The sequence below is a fragment of the Ptychodera flava genome, unplaced genomic scaffold, assembly GCF_041260155.1.
Source record: "Ptychodera flava strain L36383 unplaced genomic scaffold, AS_Pfla_20210202 Scaffold_66__1_contigs__length_654902_pilon, whole genome shotgun sequence".
In the NCBI taxonomy this organism is placed as follows: domain Eukaryota; kingdom Metazoa; phylum Hemichordata; class Enteropneusta; family Ptychoderidae; genus Ptychodera; species Ptychodera flava.
Window position 1 is genome coordinate 426,186 of NW_027248388.1, and position 18,705 is coordinate 444,890.

At 38.1% G+C, this 18,705-nt stretch overlaps 1 long non-coding RNA gene across 1 annotated transcript; it reads left to right on the forward strand.

The window, feature by feature from the left end:
• The first annotated feature begins 205 nt into the window (after positions 1–205).
• Positions 206–16,020, forward strand: LOC139128710 (uncharacterized). Its single transcript, XR_011551388.1, has 3 exons — positions 206–536; positions 14,341–14,654; positions 15,772–16,020. It is a non-coding gene; the product is annotated as an uncharacterized lncRNA (long non-coding RNA).
• The last annotated feature ends 2,685 nt before the right edge of the window (positions 16,021–18,705 follow it).

An 18,705-nucleotide genomic window follows, 5' to 3' on the forward strand; every position in this document is an offset into this window, starting at 1 on the left:
TGTGAAATACAAGTACCGTGATACAAATAAACGGACATGTAAACGAGTGTGTACGGATTACACTTAATGAGTAACAGCAGTCAATTGCAATCGTTTGAACTATTTTGACGCACTCTCCCTGGCTTGGTGCACACTCGTCTCATGCGCGACCCTTCACCTGTGAATTAGGGCAATAAAAAACAATCAATAATGTTGGCGTCTAAAGGTTTCACCAAGGCGAATTATTTAATGCTCATTGATTTAACCTTTGCTTACGCAGACTACTAGCACTAGGCAATTAAAAAGGAATTTAAAAATGATATACACACAAGTGATCGATCGATCCAGCAACACTTTGTTTGTTCTTGTGGTCTTCAAAGTTGTATTTGCGACGGTTAGATCCGTGCAGGAGTCAACCAGTTTATACAATACCATTGTCAAAGGCACAGAAGAGTTGGAAGAACAACGTGATATAATAATGTCTACCACCGGATCTTTGTTTCCTCTTTTAGCCCATGTGCTGTGTTTATTCCTATTTTCAAGAGAAGTCGATGTGGGTAAGTACACTATATAAAGTTATTACCAGGCATTTCGTGAATAACATGTCGTAATAGGCTCTGTCCTGATAAATCAACAGGAAACCATGGCAATTCGGTTCAGAAACAGCTAGATTAGTGGTCCGGACAGAAATTTAAGGGGACGGTGATTTTCAAAACAACGCTGTGCGAAAAACCTTCAGAAGTGTTTGCAACAACAAGATTTGTAGAAAGATGTCGATGACGTCATAGGCATGTCGCTAAAGACGCCACTTTGTTGTTTACGAGTGCAAATAGCAAATAGAATGCAAATTATGGGGGCTTTACGTTTCGGCAATCGCGCACTCTCCGATTCGAAGGTCAGCATTATTATACAATAACATGTTCGTAAATCTTACAAACAAGAAAACACGATGGCTCAGCGTAAACGGAAATAGAGATCAAGCATTGGTATTCCAAAATCTATGCAAACATGGCGATCAAATAGATCCTCTTTCGTTGGAAAAAGTGTGATTTAAAGTGCGTGAAATGATATTTTAGTTGGACTAAAAACCTTTAAAAGTGATTACATGCGAACGCATGTTTCGAAATGACAATATCATCGGAAAATTAAAAGCTAAGAATAATACTCAGAAATTATATTTTTCTCCCAACCCGCTTTATTAGCATTATGGTATTTAAGTATTCCATCCTGAGTGTAGTAGGCCCAAAAATTTGCTATGTGTTGCTTTGTCTTAGGCATGCGATTAACGAGCCTTTTCAAAATTGAAAAGAAAACAAAAAGCATATTTGTCATGATCTTCCAAATTGGCTCAAAGAAAAATAATATTTCGCGCTCTCGATACGTTAGCCTCAGTGATGCGATTATTCCGCGCGATGTTAAATATTCAGAATTCTTCAATATGTACGGTATATATACAATATTTTTATCACTTTGTACAATTCAGTACTTGTATATTAAATATCCAGATACATTCTACAATATGTACTGTATAGATACAAATCATTTGTCACTCAGTATAAATTAGTATTTATATATTGAATATGTGTATTAATAATAAATATGATGATAAAATATTAAAAGCAGAATAAAAATGTTTGATTCGTGATATAATTTATTGCAAATTGTATCTAGGTCGTCAATTGTATGGCTTCAATAAGTATAGAAATCCGACTTACACGTGTGCAACATCTTGTGAACTCAGGGAAAACATAGATAAAACAACATATCTCCAGTACTACTAACAACATTTCCTTCGACATATAAAAATAAAGCTTTATCTTTATATATCCTCTCAACAGGAAAAAACCTCATGAGGATTATATAACTTAATCACATCAATGTAAGCCACACACGAACAATGGACCATTTGTCTGAAAATAATATTTTTGACTCTGTTTTAGCGAAAGCTTATTATCAAGAAATTCAAAAAAAGTATCAGGCATTTTTAAAGCTTATTCTGGCGTATACTTTGCAGATTTTGATAGGGATTTTTATTCCAGAAAACTGTATTGAGGGCTTTTATCAGTGGCAATACATATTGGTTTAGTTGCCACAAACTTATCTACAGAGGCACCCAGGAAAGGATAATTTGGATTAACAACCTATCCAATATCTCTTGTTGATCATGTGTAGCCATTCCTTTCCAGATATTGCATATACTTGGCTACAGCTATATGCCTACTTTGAAAGCTGTTTAGTGTGTTAATTTCAAATCTACCTTGGATTCATTATTCTGTCAAATGAATCAGGGAGATACAAGGGAGATATTTTTGTCTACAGACAACATCTTTAAATTTACTGGCTGTAATACTTAATTTTTGATGACCTTGTGAACGCCAATTTGGATTTCTGTATTGACCCTCAAGTTTGACATTTCTATTCTTCTCGACGAGTCATCATTTGTAATATTTACTTTTGATGCATAAAAATCATAAGCATTTTTATTTACATTATAAATTAAATTACACCCTTTGAGTGGGTGCAAGAAATACTATAAGACGGCAGTACATTTACTCAAGTCATACTACATTTTGACTCATCAATCTGTAACCTTCTGCTTGCTCGTTTACAAGCATGAGAATAAAGAAGATCATCAAGACATGATGATCTAGAACAGGCACCCAGAAAGTCTGCAAGCTGTTTTACTTTCTCCTTTGATACAGTCTTTTCTTCTGTTAGACAAGCATTGTAATTATCTTTCCGTTTTCTTGGACAACAACTCAATCCAAGTTCAGGTCACGAATGTTCATAGGCCACGCTTAATCCAGTCAATTGAGTCCAAGTTACAGCTGTGCTTCCATAGACACTAGGATAGTGGTGTATGTGTAATTTCTGGGTGCTGCTGGTAATTTCTGGTATTTCAGTTAGTCCATATCTCTGAAAATTCGTTACAACAAACACAGTGGCTGCTGCATGTTTGCAATACCCACCTAACCCTGTTTTACAAACACTTTTCCCGCCAGTATTTTACCAGTAATCAAAATAAAAATAATGAGGGCGAAATACTGTTTACTTGGTGGTACTGGGTTGTCAGCCTTGGCATATGACTTAACCATGACAACTTTTCCCCACACAGACTTAGACGTGGTGGCTGTGACCAATCTAGGTTGAAATTGGTCATAGCCACCACGTCTATTAAAATTCATGAGTTTACTTTTCTAGATCTTGTTTACGTACATACTTATATCAGATGGAAATCTGAGGATTTGCGATTACATCAGGTTGACAACCCCCCACACAAGAGCAACGAATTAAAATTACTCTTTACAAAGCATGCGGACAAATTTGTTGGTTCCACACATGTCACTTACTCTTTACAAAGCATGACAAATTAGTTGGTTCCACATGTCACTACAAATACAACACTAACGTTCATTGGAAAGGGACAATTTGAAGCTGCCTATTAAAGCTCGTGCCCGTGTGTAGTGATATATTCGTCGGTAACGCTGTGAATGAAACATGCACACAGTTTTGTTTAAACTTGAAAGAGGTTATTTAAGGCCACTGTGTAGTGATAGTAAGGACTGGTGTCAAACCGTGTCTGTTTCGTGTACCGAAGGTGTAACCCTATAGCCTAGCTCTGCTTACAGGTATGTGTGTTCATTGCGCTGTAACGCTGTGGTGGAGGCCGCGGACGTGCAACGCCGTGAACACACAGACCTGTACGCAGAGCTACGGCCCTATAGCTCTGCGTACTATGCCATGTGTTCTGTACGCGTACGTGCGTTCGCAGTGGGAAAAGTCAGGTCTTATGTACATGGAAACAGAGTGATTTCTGTTTACGGGCTTCTGCATTGTACGCAGGGCGAGTGTAACACCAGCCTGTGCTGTGCCTCGATCAGTCGTTCAGATATGGGGTGTACACATGACATGTCCAATTGAAATGTGATCGCGTCGTTTCCCAACGGCGAAAACACATTCATTCATGCACACTATCTCACCACGCGCATATGCTTCTGCATCTCTACAACGTCCATACCACATTATATGGGTGACCGCGAGCAGTTTCTTAAATGTGTGTAGATTTGGAAAATTAGCCTGTGCTCCAGAATTCCACCATAAATACCGTTTTGAAAGTGTCAGGTGCTACTTACTTTTGTTGGCGGCCTTATTTCATTTTCATCGACAATTCTGTCCCATTTTGCTGACCAACCGTTGAACCCAAAAAGATAACGAAACGGTCCTTCTTCAACTGCAACTATTTTCTTCACTGCACCCTTTGTCCACCAGTAACAGTCATCGAGGGCCTCAACTTTTTCACCTACTGAGAACGCATAATGAGCCATGTTTTCTGTGTTTTCCAGTGTTTGGCTTAATTGCTAATGAAACTTTTAATGTTAATTGTTTTCCAAGTCAACTATCTAAGCATTTTAAGAGGGGTGATCATAAAGGCCAGAACAGCCAATTTTGACCAACCGGGTTCAAGAACCCGGGAAAGGTGTTTAAAGTGTGCGATAGATGTGTTTAAGACATAAACATTACGAACAGTAGGATTAAGATAGGTATGAATAATCCAAACTGCCCAGTTTCTGTGTGGGGAAAAGTTGGAATGCAATAATTGGTTTTATAATTAATAATGACTGGTGTTCACTGTCATGAAGTAAAATATCCTTTACATGGTTACTTTTATAGAAATTCCAACCACTGTCTCTGCGTTTTCTTGCTGCACTCAGGCAGTTGTCACATTTTGAAATGAAATAGTCAAAGATAGTTCTTTATGTAAGATCAGGAAGACGACTCAAATTTCTGGTCAATATATCTGCGAGGGATATGTGAGCAATGACTTCTCTCTGTGTTCATGGAAATTGGAACATTACAAACTCCTGACCAGTACACCATCAGGGTCAAAAAGGTAGAGTTCATCCCATCGCATGACTATATACAGGTACACTGTATAAAAATAAAAAGAATTAAAGGATACTTCATTTTCTAGGCATTGACCAGTAACTTCAATATAGCATTTTATAATGTAAATTTAAAGAATAAGGCGAAAGTTGTATCATACAGACATTTGTATGAGTTTATTATGAGGATTGAGAAACGCTTTCAAACTGAAATACTATTTAGACGATGTCAGTATGACCTTTTTGACCTTTTCACGAAATCAAAACACCAGCTTGTAACAGTATCTTAACACAGCGGGACAATGATCTCAAGAAAATACTCTCGCCAGGCAATATGGCGGCGATGGAATCACCACACTGTACAGTTCATAGACATATATTTTTTCAGATTTTTTAAATGCAATCTGTGAATTTGAAGAGAGTTACGCTCTTACATCAGGCTGGATTAGATATTAGATGTACGTTATACTGTGGTAACGGTCTATTCATCTAAGTCATTACATTGTGCACGATCCGGCAAACGCATCAAAGCCAAGATATCCTGCGCCACAGTTTATACGTAGACACGGACATTTTCTACCCTTTCACTGTCGCATTATGTTTGGGGAAGTCAAACAAGTGCGATCAGTTTTTTTCCATTTCGGCTGCCAAGATGTAGTAGGTAAAAGGAACACTCCCTCACCCCACACCACACAAATACAAAAATACGATAACTGGTAGTTCGGAAGTGCAGAGGCCACAATGCGGTCTGTACCGCTTCATATTAGCACAGAAATGGTCGGTCAAGAACAAAGTTTAAGATTTTTACGCCGCAGTACTATCATATGTGGTGAAATCAAATATGTGATCAGATTTTTTCATCGCTTTCAACAAAAGTTCATATTTGGAGCAAGAAACTGCAGTTGCAGTCATGGCCAGCGCGAGACTCGAGAAAGTGGAGGCATCACGCCACAAAATGGTTAAAAGCCAACATACGGGTTTGAAAAAAATATATTTTCAACAAGTGCTCTTCTCTTCAGCTCTACTAACGAAAACTCTTCGGTTTTACGATCTCGCAGCTGTGATCGTTGACGACATGTTTATTTTTAACCTGAATATTTATGTTCTGTAAACTGACCCTTGTACCCATTGCGACAACAATGCATTGCCCCCATGATGCCCCGCCACCTTTATGCAAATCGGTCATTGCGACATTTCAATACAAACAGGAGTCAACCATCGTAGGCGAAGAGTGACCGATACCAAAAGCGTAGAAGAGTTTGAAGGACGGATTATGAAATGCGTGATATGATAATGTCTACCACTCGATCGTCGTTTGCTTATCATGCCTCTGTTATATATTTGCTTCTACTTTCAAGTCAAGTTGATGTCGGTAAGTGCAGTCTATGACAATTATATATTGCCAAAAATTACGAGAAGTAGGTTATCCTACATGGCTGTGTTCTCAAGATTCAGGAGCAGCCGTAACAATATCAAAACCGCGCGGTTCGGGGGACGTCAATATGGCCTTGAGACTATGCTGCCAGCGACATCGCTGCAAGTACCGCACCAATATCTCAATGAACCCCAAGACGAAAGACTTTTTGATTCAAAATTGTGTTGTACGGGGAACTTTTAAAGGGCAATGTGCTATTAGAGCAATTGTAATCGTTCGAAAACTGTCCTTTGCTGTAAATCTCTCCTGATTCCGATTGCACTCGATCGATACGGTACGGAGAAGGGCCGCAATTTTGTTTGTCTACACTGAGAGTTGCCATGTCAACAGTCGCGTACGTGACATCGCTGTCAAGCCACTCGCTTGCTACCTGTTTGGAGGTACACCTTGCCGTTTAGACGGCAGAAAGATTTCTATAGCTTGTCTAAAGATACATGAACTTTAAGAGAAAAACCATGGGAACACACCAAAAACTCAATATGTTATTTCCGTATTAGGCAACCAGAAATATCCGTATTTTTCAAAGTCCTCTAAATTTTTACGTCGGCTACATCTTTTCGCAGGCAAAATGCGGCATCCATTTTGTTTGTTAACGTTGTTTACCATCTAAGTGCAAATGAAGTTTGGGTAATTCTCCAAAACCGATGACGTTTATTATGCATATCTCGACTTTTACCGTCAAATATCACGGCTGATATTTTACGGTATACGTCACTAGGATGAAGTGACATGGGCATGGTATATGATAATCTACATAATGAAATGATATGTATGGTAAATTTAATTCCTGTCTTGAGAATTGATATTTTTTGTGATTCTGCTAAGCATAACAGCTAAGCGGGGAAGCTCTTTTGTATTGTTTTGTAATCTTTGTTTTTGACAGAGAATGCAATGCTGGGTTTTAGAGAATCCTGTCTTGGATGTTACCTTCCTACCTACGTGGTGTACAGGTACAAATTACATTCAGAATCGGCAGGCCTTTCAAATTATGCATGGTAGAATGATGGAAATTTGGTATTCATACCTGCAAGGGGCAATATGATTACCGGTAGCTAACAAAAAATTGCAAATCAAGAATGTTAACGAACCTCCTAGTAAGGTGTAAACTCGGTGGCAAATTGCACAAATACACCATTAACTGCGAGGTAGCATACAGCAAATCATACGTTTACAGTGGCACTGCGATTGTATCAGATGTCGTGATGAAGATGAGTTGCAGATGATTACTTTAAATCCAATGAAAATAGGGCAAACGTTTGTTTTTTTTTTTTTCCTCAGCTGCTCCCTTTATTTTAATATATGCTATGTCGAACGCATATCGTGCTGATCGTGGATTTTTTGCGAACCCTTATAAGCCTGTACAAATCGTAAACATTTCGTTTTTTTTTTTCGGATATTACTAAATATGGGCGGGAGAAATTGCTGAGTCAGAGAGAATCATTAGCGTGATTAAAACTTTTATTGCTCCTGCAACGACGTTTGTTTTCTTTATTGAATCTGTAAAACGAAAATTGAACAATTATGTTAATGTTAATATAATTGCCAACATTTTTGCAAGTTGTAAGGTGATTATCTAAGAGTAATATTGTTTCATAGAGAAAACCTAATACGTCAGAGTTATTTGCAATACAATTGCTAATAGATCTTGCCAAGTCAAGCTAGTTCAAGTTTGAGGTCGTTTAAGGTTCCAAGACAAGAAATTGACCTTTTTAAGCTAACAATTCTCTAGTGGTTAATAAGCTCAGAACCCCCATAAATTATATATTTTCGGAAAGCCTAGATATAGGGGAACATTTTGGTCACCACAGTGTCACCGTTGTTTACATAACTATCACGTGACAGGTAATTTGCATAACCTTTCAAAAATCGGTTTTCCCTATGTTTTGTTTCAATGCTTTGAGATATGTGGCTGAAATTTGTGTGAGTGCAAGCTGTTCTAAGGATCTTTCAAAGTATGTCTCAGAATTTTTTTAAACCTTCTTAAACAATTTTTATGCCAGAAAAACTTCCAGAGCGGTGAATTTAACCCTAGTTGATTTCTTTAAAATTGTGTTCCAAAAAAATAAGCAAGATATAAAAAATCTGAGACACACTTTTGAAGAGCTTTGTGACAGCTTGCATTCCAGCAAGTTTGAGTCAGATATTTTGAAGTATAGAGACAAAACATAGGGAAAACAATTTTTGGAAGGTTATGCAAATTACCTGTCACTTGATAGTTATGTAAACAATCGTGACACTGTGGTTACCAAAATGTTCCCCTGTATCAAGGCTTTCAGAAAATATATAATTTACGGGGTTTCTGAGCTTATTAACCACCAGAGAATTGTTAGATTAAAAAAGGTCAATTTCTTGTCTTGGAACCTTAAGTAAGGCGGGCAATAATTGCCATAAAACACGTTTTCCGTCAGAGGGTTTTCTTTCTTGTTTTCCTATGCTATTTGTGAACCAATCTCTTGGCGGTCTTTTCCTTAATGAGTATGGTAATAAGAACAGCATAAAACTTACAAAATCCCTTCTACTGTACTCTGTGACTAGGTCAAAGCATGTCCTCAGATTCACCAACTGGAATTCCATGTTAAACGTCATATCATAAGGCTGATTCGTTGGAAATGCAGTGTGTGCACAATACTTGTATACTTCTTTTTCGCACTAAAAGTGCAGTTTACGTGTTCCTTTTAACTTAATCAGGTTGAATATTATGTGTTTGTCACTAAACTGACCAATTATGCAAAATGTACCATGTTTTTCTTGGCAAATGATTACTAGACCGACGTAAAATTATGTCATAAGTATTCCTCTTCAAACATAAAGACTTACCTGAACAATAGATATGTCTAAACAGCTTCTAACTAAGCAAGAGGTAGAGTGCACAAAACGAGAAATAAGCAGAAGACTTATCATAATGCTAACTTGATTAAAATCGAAACACAATACACTATAACAGCAAGAAAGAGGAACAACACTCATTTAATACACTGTTTGTAACCCCACGTCTTGAAGGTTCAAAATCTTTGATCTTTGCTCAAAACTTGGCAGGACCTATAAATATTTACGTCGTCAATAAAAAGCTTGTGACTAGGCAATCTTCAAGTGAAGCCTCTTGAGATTACTGAAAGGTCAGCTTCTAATTAGCATAATAGAAGAATGCAAAATATGGTGCGTGGGCGTGCATAGCTTTGCCTTACTGGAGCTCCACTGTATTCCTATTCTGTTGCCTGACTTTTTCATTTCAAGCTAAGGTTGTGTAGCCCGCTAGTGGACACTTTCTTTTGTGAAATACTGAATAAACGACCCACGCAATCGACATGCACGTCGTGGATGCAATTGGCTTCTGAAAACAACAAACAAAAATAGAGTCTGTTAGTTATCGTCTTTACCTTAAATTATCAAATTTAACATTCCTTATTCTAATCATTTACATCGTGCTATAAAGAAATATATTGCTAGTGTATGACATCCTTGTCAGTCATGGGCGAACGCTTTTGCCAGGTATTTACGATTGCTCACTACACGGTTCGACGGATTACATAAGTTGTGAGCTTATCGTACACTGTGTGTCATGATCAAAGTTCATCCTACACAGTTATCGACGACATTTCCGTTGTTTAATATCCACAAGTACATGTGCTCAAGGCACTTTACAATTATTATTACCCCTGGTCACTGGATCTAATATGATACCACTCAACTCCCTGGGAGCAAACTACAGCTCACATGTGCAGCCAATAAGCGCAGCGGAGCTAAACACACACATTGCAACCACTGTCCTACCAGGTACCCATCACTCCTGGGTGGGGAGAAGCAATGAGGAATAAAGTGCCTTGCTCAAGAACACAACACCATGGCCATGCCGGGGCTCAAACTCACCATCCTGTGATCGTGAGGCCACTGCTCTAGCCACTGGCCCATGATGCCTCCTTTCATAATGATATATCATAAGGCTGATTCGTTGTAATGCAGAGTGTGCACAATAAGTGTATATCGCAAAAAAGTGCAGTTTACATGTTTCTGTAAACTTAATCTGGTTGAATACAATGTGTTAGTCACTAAAATGACCCATTATGCAAAATGTGCCATGTTGTTATTGGCAAATGAGTACTAGATCGAAGTTAAACTATTTCATAATTATTTTCACTTCAAACATAAAGAATCACCTGAGCAATAGATATATCTACACTGCGTGCACCAAACGAGAAATAAGCAGAAGACTTATCATAATGCTAACACTTGATTAAATTCGAAACACAATCCTCTATAACAGCAAGCAAGGGGAGCCACACTCATTTCTTGCAAATACACTTTTTGTAACCTCGCGTCTTGAAGGTTAAAAATCGCTGACCTTTGTTCAAAATTTAGCAAGACCTTAAAGCATTTACGTCGCCAATAAAAGGCTTGTGACTGATTATCTTGAACTAAAGCCTCTTGAGTTTACTAAAAGGTCGGCTTCTAAGTAGCGGAATAGAAGAATGCAAAATATAATAGTATGCGTGGGTATGCATGGCTTTGCATTACAGGTGCTCCAGTGTATTATTATTCTGTTGACTGACATTTTTATTTCAAGCTGAAGTTGTGAAGCCCGCTGGTTGGCACTTTCTTTTGTAAAATACTGAAATACAACCCAAGCAATCGATCGGCACTGTGGATGCAATGATCTTCTGATAAACAACAAACAAAAATCGAGTCTATTGGTTATCGTTGTTAACTTAAATTATAAAATTTAACATTCCTTATTCTAATCATAGACATCGTGCTATAAAGAAATATATGCTAGTGTATGACATCCTTATGAGTCATCGGCGAACTCTTTTGTCAGGTATTTACGGTTTTTCACCCCTCGGTTCGACGGACTACCGATGTGGTGAGCTTATCGTATACAGTGTTTCATGATCAAAGTTCATCCTACACAGCTATCGACTACATTTCCGTTGTTTAGTAAAAAATACAAAATAAATGCTTCCATTAGCAGCTTTTGAAAGAATATGTACATCACATTTTTGCTTCACTCCTGACATTTTGCTCTGTTTTTTTTTGTTTTGTTTTTGTTTTTTTCATACGCCCTATTTTCCCATGCTTTTTTATTTATAAAGGAACAGACGAGATATATGAAAACGAACAACTTGAGATGGTGTTGACGCTCATTATTCAAGATATCTCCAACTAACATCATTCAAATCGTACAAAAAGAAAATAAGTCGGCAACGCTCCATAGCAGAGCTTAATTTCGAAATCTCGCAGGCTTTAGACCTATTTTAGTCGATTTTGTTTGAAAGGTTCTTGCAATTGAAATTATGCACTATTATAAAAATGGTATAACCATAAACTGATGATGTTAAAAACGCTGTATACAAAACGTATGAACAAGACAAATTTAAGGTTGCACTTCATATAGTCATTTTAATTTAGGTAAGACGGGGGCTATAAGATTAATATCAGCAACAACTTCCTTCAATTTGTTTTCCTATAATAATTCATTTTGAACTAAACTTATCTTTAGGCGGTAATTTCCTTAACACGTAACAAGGCTTTAGTTTAATAACATTTTACAAAGTTTCATTCAATTTTTTTTAGTAATTTGTTAACCATAGTTTTAAATATTAGTTAGGTTCATTCTGGCTTGGTCAAATTCATGTTTTAAGTATGCTTGTCATAATTTCACTGTCAGACTTGGCACATTTACTTGGCACACGAATACTAGACCGAAGTAAAATTTATTTCCGAAATTCTACACATCAAACATATAGATAAACCTAAACAGTAAATATGTCTCGTCTACTAGAAAATAAGCAATTCAGGCCAAGTTCCAGAAGCGGCAAGCGATTTTTTTAGGCCGAAGGTAAACGCGGTTCTCTGGCATTTTTGCACAGATGCAGACAAGGCAAGATAATTGTTTCCCTTTTAACCAGAAATATCTCAGACAAGAACACTGATACTTGTAACTGAATTCAATACTATATTTTCCAACAATAACAAAGGCCATTACATTCACAGTTAGTGTTTGCACACATATTCTGAGTATTTCAACATTCTCTCAGAGTAAACTGAAATGTACAGCAAATCACTGAAATCAAACAATTCAATATTGTCCTTTAATATTGTCCTGGTGGGACCCTGCATCTGAGTTTTTTCATTTTACATTGGCCCCATGTTTTGGCCTCTTTACCACTGTCTCTACACATTTTTCACAATGGTCTAACAACACTGTACTGTGAATCGGAGTGAAGTTATATATTCACCATTCAGAAGGATGTCTTGTACTCGTTTTCACGTTGACTGTCTGAGTTAGACACGTTGAACACTACAAACTTCATGTTGAACTAGCTGCAGACTGACATCTCAGATCGTACTTAACATCGACGCAACCATGTGTTTTGTCATTGCCGTAAATTGTTATTCATTCAATCGGATGCACCGTCCATCTGCTGTCACGATCTTGTTGAACAAATTGCCGAACGTTATATCAGGACAAACACTGAATAGCGTCTTTGGAACTATCTATTGGCCATCACGTTGAATGTTGGCGATCAAACTAATACTCATGATATGAAGGTACTAAACTTTACAAAACGAGGAACTTTCTGGCCAAGTCGACCCACTTTGCGTCGTGATTCGCCAAATTCAGACATCACAACAACGTGTTGGCGGTCAACTTGGTCCAAAAACGTCGGAAGTCTCATTCAAAATCCCGTGCCCGCGAAAAACCCGACAAAGTGTAGGGCGCCATCAGCGGCAGTGCTAAAAATATTTGAAAAGCGGAAGTAAGAATTTGCAGCGATCAAAAAATCCAAATATGCCAAAGTAGAAGCGGCGATTCCGATGAACAACTATTTTTTCTCTTCCTGGCCTCAAGAAAAGTGCATCAAAAAGGACGGAAATATACAAAGACTTATCATTTGGTTAAATATCAAACACAATCCACCATAAGAGCAAAAAGGGGAACGAGACTCTTGTTTGTAAACAGACTGTTTGTAAGCTCACGTCCGGAAGGTCAAAAATCGTTAACCTATATCCAAAATTTAGAAGGACCATTCAGTATAGACGTCGTCTATAAGTAGTATGTGAATACGCCTCTTTAAGCGTTTTGAGGTAACTGAGAGGATGGCTTGTAATTAAGGTAATAGGAGAAATAATGTTGTGTATGTTGTGTGTTGGCCTGCTTAGCTTTACGTTTTCGCCATTGATCTGACACAGCTGTAGGAAATAAATTGTATTCTGAGTTAGTCGACTGAATTCTGTTTTTCGAGCAGTGAAAAAGAGGAATGAAAATTGTGTAACCCACACATAGACACTTTACTTTGTGAAATACTACAATGTAATATACGCATTTAGTCAGCACTGTTGATGTAATGATCTTTAAAACTTGACGTGAATGGACTTAGTCATATGGGAACGCTTTAATTAATATGTTGACACATTGTTCCAATATGAGACTGCGATGATGAATATAATGATCCGTTTCATTGAATATAATGACCAGGATTAAATTGGTTGTATATAATGAAAATATGACGAGAGTGACACACAAAACAAACTGTTGACATTCATTGACGAGATTTACTATACACTTGTCTTGTTGGGGCGATGGCTACTTTGTTACATTGATAGATGTGTAAATCCTCACTTCTCATCTCAGTTTACTTGACTGTTTTCTCTTCTATTTAAGTTGTCGGGTAATTTTTAGCATTTTTGCAATCTTCCAATTGTTCTTTCCGTTACATATGTTGGTCGTTCCAATACTCAATCTGTAATGAGAATTATTAGCATTTATTTAGATATTTAGATGGCCTTTTAAAAAAATAAAGTCAACTTTCCTATTTTCCTAAAAGATCAAGCAATATGCCAACTTTTAAACGACATCACCAATTTCAATTTTTGGTCTGTAAGTGTGTAATGTAGTAAACAATAATTGTAAAACAATTTTCAGAGAAGAATTAATGGGTGGGTGTAAGCTGTATCTTAAACAATAAAAACAGCTTCCATCCATGACAATATCCCTGTTCACCATGATAATCCTGAAACTATTTATTGTATCTTGTTTTTTAACAGATGCATCACCACTCTTTAAAGAAACCCCTTCAGATACAGTAACAGTTGTAGGAAGAGATGTACAACTAAAATGCAGCTTCAATAATCTGGGAAGTCACACTCCTCAATGGCAATTCGAAAGCAGCGCTGGTGATCGCCTCGTCGAAATCACCCAAGGGACTCAAATATTTAATAACAAATATCAACTACCTGGGGATCTGTCGAAAGGAGAATATCATTTGTTTATTCCAACATCGCACAAGATTTGTCAGGTACTTACGAATGCTCACTGGTCGGTTCGTCGGATTACAGAAGAGCTGAGCTTACCGTACTCGGTAGGTAATTCTTGTTCATTCTGTAGCTATTGACGACCTTTTCGTTGTTCAATTGAAAACGCGTACGCAAAATGAATGCTTCGATCAATCCCGACATTTTGCTTTTGGTTTCTCCATACCTTTTCTCTTAAAAGGAGGGACGCGATATATGAGAAATAAGGAAAATCGCAGCGATGCTCATTATGAAAGGCGCCTCCTACTGAACAATTCAGGGAAAACTCAGTTTCAGGAAAAATCAACCCTCTGTTGCAGGTTTGTTTTGACACCTACTTTTTGTTTATTGTTTTTGAAAAGTTAGACTATTTAGACTAGAAATGATCGCTTGTGCATGGGAAAATCACAACGGTTGTCAATGAAACATTCTTTAAACCATAGCGTGAATAATCAGGTCCCAATCTGTGTTGCTCCTATAAAACAGATCCAAACAATGTTAATCTCCCTTGCGCTAACGCTAAGCATTCTACAAGAGTAGCGGCTGTGACGTCCATGCTATGACCAAACGATACAGTGTCAAATGTTTGTGTAAAAAGAATATGTAGTCTATTTGTTTTATTCATTTAAGATTGATATGTTTTGTTCACGTCTACATTGGCATTATTTTTCGGACTATTAAAGTGCTGTAAAAATTCGAAAAGTTATAGCATTTTTACCTTTTCGTCTTTCAATGTTGGTCACTTGAACCCATTATCGGAATCTTTGAAATGTTATTTTTCGTTTAGACGATACAGACTTTAGTTCTGGAGAACTAAACCGAGTACGATGTTGTCGGTTATATAAAAACTAGTCTCGAGATTAAGTGCTTCCTAGCACGGAAATATATCCGTGTTAAATGTTGAAGCGGAGTAATTACTCCAAAAATCGGTTATCCTTGACCGCCGCTTTCATAACTTGCGTTTTTTTAATCGATACAATGGTCCTTAATAACCATGTACGGCCCTTCGTCTAATGGACTAATTACAAGACATGTTGTCCCTTTTTGTCAATGTGCGTGCCATTCTCTTTTTCTCCGCTTAGTTGTTGTTGTCACTTTGTGCTTTTGAACACATTTGAATATCGCTCAGAAAGGATTAATATCTGAATATATAATTTAATTTATAGTATTTTTCATCTATTGCAGACATCCCAAAGTGTAGAGTTAGTCCAGATACCACGGTGATATCAGACGAAGAACCCGTAGTATTCACCTGCTCTATTCAAGGCATCCTCTTGGGTGACCTTGTGTGGTTGAGGAACGGCAAAGAAATCTCTCGTCGTACAGCCGCAATCAATGAATATACAACAACCCTTGAAAAAACAGACAATGGTGCTCGGTACAACTGCCGATACGAATACGAGAGCGTTCCGTCACAAATTTGGCCAAATCCGTCATGCCGTGAAGACATAATAATGGATGTGCAGTGTAAGTACCTCTCTACTTGTCTATCTGTCTGACCATTTGTCTTCCTGTCAGTCCATCCAGCAATCAATCCATTCCCCTCCCTCTCTCCCTCCCTCCACTTTCTTTCTTTACCTATGCATCTATCTATCTATCTATCTATCTATCTATCTATCTATCTATCTATCTATCTATCTATCTATCTATCTATCTATCTATCTATCTATCTATCTATCCATGATCTTTTAAGACAATTGCCATTCCGGATAAAGCAAGACAAATTTGTTGGTTTCACTAATTTCCCTACCATAACAACACTAACGTTCATCAAATAGGGAAATCTATGCAGATCTAGCAAAGCCGTGTGTTATGATATTCAAAACACAGCGAGCATGCAATGACCAAGATATTCCACAATGCTTGCCCTGAAGGATGGAGGTGTTAGCTCCGCTCCTGCCTGCGTGAGTTCGTGTCCGTGACTAACCATGGAGGTGAGAAGAGAACTCTTTACCTCCTTGGACTGACATACGCGTGACATAAAATAAAGTCACGGAGATTACTATTAAAGTAAGTTTCAGCCAAGGTATCAACCGGTTGTCAGCTATTAGCCCTACGGCCGGTATAAGTCAAGAGTGCTCGGCTATGACTATACCGTTACCGTATTGTAGCACTGCCACGCAGAGCGGAGTAGCGCGTGTGTAGACGCCAAAGAAGTCGCCTAGGTACCTCTTTTATCGTACATATGGTCTCTGGTCCTTGCAAACTTTGCAGCCACCTAAGTCTGTGTACGGTGATTTGTGTTCGTCCACAATGTTTCCTTCTATTGTGGTGCAGGTAACATAGTGAACGGAACATGTACACAGAGGTCCTCATAGCGTCGTACCTGTGGTGCATCAGAAAAAAACATGATAATTTTTGCTCTTTAGAGAGGGATTGAATGCATACTATAAGCACCTTGTGGCAACGTTTTAGAGAACACAAACGGACCCCGAAGTATTTCCCCTTGTATTAACAATTCATGTAGGCACAGACCTTGTCCCTGATGTAAGGGTAATCATTGTTTTTATTTACTCGATGGATCAACTATGTGGATTGGTGGAATACCCTGGAATTACTATTTTTTCTTTTGGCCCAACAACGTGTATTGCAATTTGATTGTATTTTTATATTTACCGAACTGATATAACCGTCACATACTTAAACATTTCGATGTCGATTTGTTGCAGTTCTACCCCACCCCTCCCCCGCCACCAACATCCCAGACGATTTCTCTATATTGTCGTCGCGAAACATGCGGGTTCTAGCGTGGCAATTGAGACATTTGTTGCATGGAGCTACCTCTGTTGTTGCATCACGTTAAGGTGAAAACATATGGCCGAAGTTTGGATTTTTCGTCTGCTATACTGTACTATATATTCAACGTTTCGTTGAAGATGAATCAGTCACGGTTCTAATGTATGTCACACAATTTTCTGTATAGTTTGCTGTCTTATAGCGTCTGATGTAAATCAACCCCTATGTAAGACCCTAATGAGAAGGAGGTTATCCTTGACATTAGGGAAAAACTGCATTAACTTGCATGGTACCTGAAACCCGGTCCCTGCCAGACCAACTCGGGTGGCAAACAGAAGACTTTTAATCCCCCATGGTCTGAATGTTCCTTGTTATGTTTATCTTATCCAGCTGGTGCCACTGTAGGTAAGGCTCATCTGTGAAATTGATCCTCTGATAACTAAGTAGGGAAGCTGGGTATTTCTTAGTTTATGTAGCTTTCCCGTAATGATAAACAAGTAAACAATAGTTTAGCCAATCAAAATAGAGGGCGCAGCGACGTTGACCAATGAAAAGTGAAAGCTGATTGGATGCCACTGTTACAGTGATGTCAATGTTATATAACCCCGTAGGATCGCGCTGAAGCTTTATGAAGTCTCATTACAGACTTGGTCACACAAGTAGTACGCACGACCAATCGTCGATTCTCTTGCTGAATGATGCATATAAAAGACATAATGTATGTAATGATAACAGAACCCTATGACCTGTGAGAGTAAGCGCGCCGTACTAGCGGTATTTTCACTCGTGATGCCGCGGTGTATTTGGCTGTTCTCTCTATTGCTTCGCAACTCGGCATGATGCCTGTCTTTACAAATACATTGCTGGAAATGTATTTTGCGACAACTCCAAAGGCATGGCAAACGACTCCACAGAACTGGCTCTTCATGTATGGGTAACCTCACATGACATTTTTTATAAGATTTTAGTTAGGCCTAACATTAATATGTAAGTTATTTCATTCTTAGCATGGTCGCCAATGTCTGCACTCTATCAATATCTATTTTAAACATCCACTTGTGATTACCTATCAGCTAAACTATATTCTCAGTACATACATACACCTACACACCGTTAGATCTACCTCTTAACTGAGCTATCGATTAATCTAAATTATGCAAGATGTCGTATGTAGTGAATACAATTCACTGAATGCTCTTTTCACTCACGATTTGAAACATTTTGTTTGCTTCCAGATGGTCCCGATGTGAAAATAAACGGCCCCACCATTGTCGTAACGGAGGGTGAAAGTGCATTTCTTGACTGCGTCATCGATGCCAATCCCTTAACTGAGAGCCACAATTGGACTAAAGGTGACATGCTAGTGTCATCGAATCTTACTCA